Genomic DNA, 7,567 nt, shown 5'->3' with positions numbered 1-7,567 from the left:
AGCGATAACCCACGTCCATTAATGTACACATCCCTTCTGTGGCGGGTTCCATAGAAGGCGAATCATGGCCGTGAAGTCACTCCCGCAAGTGACTCCACTCAGCCAGGGACACGCCCCGAAGAACACAGACAGATAATCAGCAATCACAATACAAACTCAACAACCGTCTGAAACAATCAACAATACTAACTACAGCACAAATCACCACACATATCATGTAACTAATACTGAGTAGGGAAAACCCTACCTGAAATGCAATCACAAGCAGCAGACGATCTAGCTGATGTCTAAAAAACGCTCTTCTACGAATCCTCCTCCTATTCACATAATCATATAATTACTAACAATCATAATAACCATCAAAACCCCCCAATCCCCTAAATTAGGGTTTAAACAAAGTTCATTAAACGCTATAAAATTGGTATGTAGACCTTACCCTCGACGCAAGGATCACGCGGACACAAAGAAAGAAGAAATCCGACCTCTCAAGCTCCGGGATTTATCAATAAACCGGAATAGCAAAGCAACGTACTTGGGAACTCTCTTAAACAGTGAATTAGGTTTTAGCAAAAGTGTTTTAGGAAGATGACGAACTTATTATATATTAATCCGCTTTATTAACAAAACCTGTCAATTAACCCCCGTAACCCGACCTACTCGATCGAGTAACTAACGTACTCGATCAAGTGCCACTTACTCGATCTAGTACCAAGGCTACTCAATCGAGTACCCTAAAGACAGACTTCTGTTTCGTAAAACAAAACACCCTTACTCGACAGAGTAAGGCCTACTTGATAGAGTACCCAGAGACTCGTAAAACCGTAGTATTATAGTCTTCCCTCCTTAAAAAGAACTTCGTCCCCGAAGTTCAAACCACAACAAAATAAAAACATACTACCATACTCCCAACACTACAACCAAAACAAAACTCAACACAAAACTCCGACACATGCTACCAACCCAAACTCAACCCGACACAACTCACTACTAACTATACCAAAACAACATAAAAAGGTGTAAAGACACTTCGTGATCATCTCCTACCCCCCTAAAAGAAACAAGATTACGTCCCCGTAACCATACATACCTGATAAAAAAGAAACGGATAGCGCTCTCTCATGGACTCCTCTGCCTCCCATGTAGCCTCTTCAACCTCATGATTAGACCAAAGAATCTTAAGCAAGACCGTCTCACCGTTTCTAGTTTTCCTAACCTTCCGGTCAAGAATCTGCTTAGGCACCTCAAGATAAGACAAGGACTCATCTAGCTCTATGCTCTCTGCCTCTAACACATGTGACGGATCACTCACATACTTCCGCAGCTGAGATACATGAAACACATTATGCACCCTATCCAAAGAAGACGGTAAAGCCAAACGGTAAGCAACCTCTCCAACCCGGTCTAAGATCTCATATGGTCCTATGAACTTCTGACTCAGCTTGCCTTTCTTCCCAAATATCATGACCCCACACATAGGAGACACTTTCAGAAGAACCTTGTCCCCAACCTGAAACTCTATATCTCGGTGATGTAGATCTGCATAACTCTTTTGCCTATCCTGAGCTGCTCTCATCCTTTCTCTGATCTTCTAAATCTGCTCAACCATCTCATGTACCATTTCTGGTCCCAAAACCACTGCCTCAGCACTGTCGTCCCAACAAATCGGACTCCTAAATCACTACTACACAACCCTTGCATTTATGACGCTTTTTCGAGCATTTTTCGACGCTTTAAAGCGTCAATTTTTTGTTTATTGACGCTTTTAAAAAGCGTCAATTTTTGGGGCGTCGTTATTTTTTGTCGCTTTTTTGGGTCAACAAATATGACACTTTTAAGCGTCTTTATGGACTATTGACGCTTTTAATTGTCAACAAAGTTGACGCTTTTATCCGTCTTCAGTGACTATTGACGTTTTTTTTTGTCAATAAATTTGACGCTTTTAAACGTCTTCATGGACTATTGACGCTTTTAATTGTCAACAATTTTGACGCTTGTAAGCGTCTTCATTGATTATTGACTCTTTTATTTGTCGACCAATTTGACGCTTTTAAGCGTCTTCAGCGACTATTGATGCTTTTATGTGTCACTCGATGAGACAAAATTAGGCGTCAACTATTTATATATTGACACTTCTTATATCTATAAGTAGTATAGTACTACTAGCTATTACTAAATCATGAAAAAACATAATGCAATATATATAAAATGAAGTACCCGCGTACTTTTATAAATAAGCATACGTTTGATACATATATCGTCTCCGTCATAAATACTATACTAGCATTGACAATTTAACTAATATAAACTAGTAAGTACTTTATAGTACGATAGAATTAATAATATCAAAAGAGACCCGGGCGATAGTAAAATCCAACATAAAGTTGTCCAAAATAATCGTAAAAAATGCTACGCAACTAGCTAGACAAGGACACTTAGTAGTTTGAATGTCGTAGGGGCTTCAATCATGTAGGCACAATGTCGTAGGGGCTTCAATCATGTAGGCACAATGTTAAAGGGACTTCAATCAACATATGAAAGTGCATCTTCAATCAACATATGAAGGCGCATCGTCACCATCTGATGAATCTGAAACCTATAACGGGCAAAAAAAATAATTTATATAAATATATTTAATTAGTACATATACACTTCAACAAAAATAACAACACACAATTTTCTTAGGCATTTAGCCGAACATTTGGAACACAATATAAGAAAATATATAAAACCGTCGAAATGGCCAAAAGCAAGCAATTACAGAGGAGCAAACGCAAATCAGACAAAGCATAAAAGTACAAACGTAAAGCAAAAAATGATACCAAAAAAACCGAGAGGTAAACAGGGAATTGAAATATGGCAAAAACCGATAGCTCAACAAACAAAGACACTGGCAGTAGGAATGTTAGCTTGAAAAGCCATCAAATTGAGATACCCAATTCATCAATGAAGTTAACAAGTCCAACAATAGTCCAGCAATGTATTTTTCATGAAAAAAGATTATCCACAACTACAATCATCAGACCGAAACTTGACCAAATTAGACCGAAACTTGACCAAATTATACTCTTTAATTTCAAGAATTTGCTCCCGTAACTGAAAAGAAAAGGTAAAAGATCTGAGTATATCAAGCTTGTCTACAAAAGTTATAAATGATAAGAGGTAAATGTGAGAAAGTTGAAGAATAAAAAATCAGAGGGAAAACAATATACTCTGGCTAAGCAACATTATATCAACGAGTACTAGGAAAAGACCAAGTTCACAGTTAAGTTCTACACCAACAATAAACGTACTATGAATCTTCCAGTTTTATGATTGATAATGTTATAATGGAGACTTTAAACACCGATGAGAGCATAAGATAAGACGTGAAAAAGGTACGACAAACATGCTAAAATCAGATTATCAGAGCATTTTATATACAAACATTAGCACCTCATAATTCTAATCATTCAGAGTAGATTCTGTGCAAGCAAAGGATAGACACAATACAATTCTTCCATAGTTTATTTGTCTTTGATATGCGGATAACTAGGAGGACGAAGGCCTCGAAGGCATTTTATAATGGCAGAAAGCGGCTAACTCACAAAACATGTTTACATATTGTCATCTGGCAGACAACTATATGAAAAAGAACCTAAGAATAGACCTAGACCGTCTTAGCCATCATCCAATGCACCTCTTGCTTTTTTGTAAGCTTACCCTACATCATTATATGTCATTATTGATTGCCTTCTCATTTGTAAACTTCGACAATAACATAAGATACACATCTACAAACTTGAAACATGAAATGCTAATTTCTATACTTATTCTGACATATATGGACACAATTTTTAGAGAACTTAAGTGTCTCTAAATGGTACCAATTTTTATGTAAGAATGCGAAATTGTTCCTGCCTACAATAAAAACGGGACGAACATAATTTCATAAAAAAAAAATAACATACTAAGTAGACAGGTATTAGAAGTTATACAGCTATAAACTTACCGAAGAAAAATCTGAAATTGTATGCTCATATACAACTATAATCTTATTAATAGAGGCATCATCCCTTCATCTTTATTGTATGATATGTCATTTAACCTGAAACCAATAAAAAAGTTGGTGAATTATTCCTCATGTGAACATAAAACAATCGAGGTACCTACAAGTGAATGTGAGGAACCACTTATACACAAAACATCGATTAGTATTGACCCGACAGCATTTTGATGCACCAAAAATACTCCAATGAAACGTTATTATGGGATAACACCCAAAAAGTATGGGTTTGTAGGAGTATACTTAATATTGTTCACACCTGCAATAAAAGCATAAAATAAAGCAATGCAGCAAATGGCATTAACAGAAATAAAAGGTTCATCTATCAACTTAGACAAGGATGTATAAAAATTATCAAACGTAAATAGTTAAACGACGAAACTTGAGTGAAATATATTATAACTAATTTACTCATCATTGTGTTACTTAACCAAAACACCAATTCCGCTTTCCACCATCCTAAACTATCTCAAACCAACAAACCATAAAAGTTGATAGTTATGCTAGATTGACCACATCACACAAATTAATAGTCTGATTCTGCCATTAAAGTTAACTAGTTATGTCAACTACCTAATATTATAGAATTGACACCAAACATAGTTTTCAAATAAAGATGTTAATTTAGGGACCTAACCTGCCACCCCCACTGTTGTTGTAAAGCTGTAAATGATACTCCCTCCATCTAATCATTTATTTACCTTTCATAGTCTATGTGGGCACTATTTTAATGAAAGGTAAACAAATACTCCCTTTATCCCGGTCATTTGTTGTCCTTTCCATATTGTGTATCTCAGTCAATTGTTGTCCTTTGTATTTTAAGAATGAACTTGATGAGCAATTTGATCATTCACACTCAATTTGTTCCACTTGTCATTTAATAATTGCCCTTTCTCTTTCCTTGGTCTTTGACCGAAAAGGAGGGAGTAATTGGGAAGGATATAGTAGATGTAAACCTAAAGGACTGACAAGATGCACACAATACCTAAAATAGAGTTATAAAAACGAGAAAACACAATAAGCCTATGAACAAAATACGAATCTATAACGAAAACTAGTCTACAATATACAAAAGGAACTGATTCAATGAGCTCATTATTGGTATAACATTGGTAATCCAGCTAAACTTAGTATAACCATTGTATTAATCAGAGACTGAAATAACCAGAGCATCATGTTTTGAAAATTAACGTAGGTAAATTTTGAAGTGCTACCAACACCATTGACGGTCAAGTAAGAAATCAACCTGCGCTTCAACATCGTCAAACGAAACAACAAGCTAAGATGTAATAACATGAGCATAACAGTCCTGGCATTTAACACCATGTATGGCCAATATAGTGGCAGGCCCTGTCACTTATAGAAGATATATGGAGTACGAAATAGTAAGAACAATGAAAAGAAAGAGCAATGGTACATTATAAGATTAAAGGATAAGATGATGTTAAAGAGAAACAAAAATCCTTAACTAAGACTATAGCATCATCATATAATCTAAAAAGGTGTTTGAATGTTTTATCATTTTTAAATATTATCTATATTTGAGATTAGACAACTAACAAAAATCGAATAACCCTAAAATATAGTCTGTGTCAAATGTTCACAAACAAGTTTTGACAATAAACTTCAGTACAAATTAGTGGTGATTATAGGGAATAAACAAACAAGTAAATGTGCCTCGAAAACTTATTTGTGGCTGATTATAGGGAATGAGTACATGGTAATTGGTATAGATGAATCAGAAGTTGAGTGGTTGTAGAAGATGGGATGCGTTCTTAAGCGAGATAGCTGGTAGTAAAAATTAGTTCAAACTAACTTGCGTCTTCACAAATTCGCCTATCTAGCAATTCTCCTATTCGGTCTTAAGCGAGATAACTGGTAGTAAAAGTGAAATGAAAATATAAACCTTGCTAGCTGATAATCAATGGTACTAAATTACCAAAGTACCAGTTACAAAAGCATCATTTAGCAACAAAATTAGCAATTAGAAACCAGCAAAAAAAGCGAGCCTACACTACTACGAATTTGAACCTACACATTAACATGGATCAGGTCACGAAGAGGGTATTGCCCAAATCCGATTGATTAATTATATTCCCAAATCCGATTGATTAATTATAAATCGAATAGCAAAATAAAACAATTGATTGATTAGAGACGACTCCACAATTTCACAAATCATCGATTAATACACAAATTGCAGAAGAATACATAAAATCAAAACAAGAACAAATTAGAAAATAGAGCAGTATGTAGAATCGTACCTTCGATGTGTGATAGGCAAATCGTAACTTTGTGAATTGAAAAATCAGAATTAATTGGAAAATTTAGTCATCCTTGATGATGATCGAAGAACAAATTTCCAGGTTAGGGGGTTAGGGTTTTTTCTTTTTGGAAAATGACAAAATAAATGTATTGTATGGGTGCGTTATTAGCGGGGTTTTAGGTGAAATTTAGAAAAGTGCGTCTTCCAAAATGTTTTTAGGCGGTTTTCCAAAATAATAAATTGGAGGGTTAATTATGAGGTCGACACTCTATTAAAGCGTCAATGCAAAAGCGTCATCAATGTAAGGGATTTGTAGTAGTGAATCTCCTCCCATATAATGCCTCAAATGGCGACATGCCAATACTAGTGTGATAGCTGTTGTTGTAGGAAAACTCGATCAAATCTAACCTCTGCTCCGAGCTACCACCAAAATCCATCACACAAGCTCGTAACATATCCTCAAGAGTCTTGATTATTTTCTCTGTCTGACCATCTGTTGCAGGATGAAATGTTGTACTCATCTTCAATGTCGTTCCCAAAGACTCCTGCAACTCTTTTTAAAACCTTGAGATAAACCTCGCATCTCTGTCAGAAACTATGTCTTTAGGCACCCCATGTAACCTTAGCACATTCTTCCGATAAGCCATAGCTAATTGTGCCTTAGTCCATGTATCTTTCATTGGCACAAAATGAGCTGACTTGGTCAGTCGATCCACTATAACCCATATCATGTTGTTACCCTGCTGGCTCTTTGGCAAACCCATGATAAAATCCATGTAAATAGATTCCCACTTCCACTCAGGTACCTTTAAACACCGAATCTTACCTTGTGGTCGTCGCTGCTCCCCTTTAACTCTCTGACATGTCAAACAACGAGCCACAAACTCAGCTGTTTCTTTCTTCATCCCTGGCCACCATAAAGTCTTCTTTAAATCCTTGTACAGCTTGTCACCACCTGGATGTACCGAATATGGTGTACAATGTGCCTCTGTCATGATTGTCTTTTTCAGCTCCTCATCATTAGGGACACACCACCTCCCATCAAACCTCAAACTACCGTCTGTATGAACAGAGAATCTAGACGTTGTCCCTTTCTCTACTCCAGCTCTCTACTCTACCATCTTGGGATCTAACACCTGTTTATCTCGAATATCATCATATAGATCAGGCTGCACTGTCAAATCTCCCATGGCATCCTCTTTCTGGATCATATGTATCCTAAACTTCCCAACCTCATCTCTCAACCTCATTAAGGATAT

The 7,567-nt window shown here is 36.3% G+C and overlaps 1 long non-coding RNA gene across 1 annotated transcript; it reads right to left on the bottom strand.

Annotated features, from left to right (window-relative positions):
• Positions 1–2,484: 2,484 nt before the first annotated feature.
• LOC141590101 (uncharacterized) lies at positions 2,485–6,554 on the bottom strand. Its single transcript, XR_012520480.1, has 3 exons — positions 6,307–6,554; positions 3,989–4,084; positions 2,485–2,593 (listed from the first exon to the last, which is right to left on the bottom strand). It is a non-coding gene; the product is annotated as an uncharacterized LOC141590101 (long non-coding RNA).
• Positions 6,555–7,567: the final 1,013 nt, after the last annotated feature.

The sequence above is a fragment of the Silene latifolia genome, chromosome 1 (assembly GCF_048544455.1).
Source record: "Silene latifolia isolate original U9 population chromosome 1, ASM4854445v1, whole genome shotgun sequence".
Lineage (NCBI taxonomy): Eukaryota > Viridiplantae > Streptophyta > Magnoliopsida > Caryophyllales > Caryophyllaceae > Silene > Silene latifolia.
This window is presented reverse-complemented; position numbering and strand designations above follow the sequence as displayed.